The sequence below is a fragment of the Corylus avellana genome, chromosome ca4 (genome assembly GCF_901000735.1).
Source record: "Corylus avellana chromosome ca4, CavTom2PMs-1.0".
In the NCBI taxonomy this organism is placed as follows: Eukaryota; Viridiplantae; Streptophyta; class Magnoliopsida; order Fagales; family Betulaceae; genus Corylus; species Corylus avellana.
The window spans coordinates 8,828,167-8,828,505 of NC_081544.1; positions in this window are offsets into that span (position 1 = coordinate 8,828,167).

Sequence of the window (339 nt, forward strand, 5' to 3'; positions counted from 1 at the left end):
CTCCTCGAACACAGCAACGCTTCACAGAGATCGTGTCACGTCATCACTCGGAAACGGAAACTGTGCATGTTCATATTATATTATAATTGTATATTAACATTAATCGTGACAACCCGAATCTAAACGATCAAGGTAAATACTTATAATAAACATTGTAAAGCAGTTTGTAAATACATAAAATTCTCAAAACATTTCCTTATTCTTGTCTTTACTACATATATAGTACTTTAATTTAGTTGTAATAATATATACATACTTCACATTCTGCTATATAAATATATTCATACGAGTAGATCTAAGCCCTTAGCATATCCTTTATATAATTATATCACCCAGCAG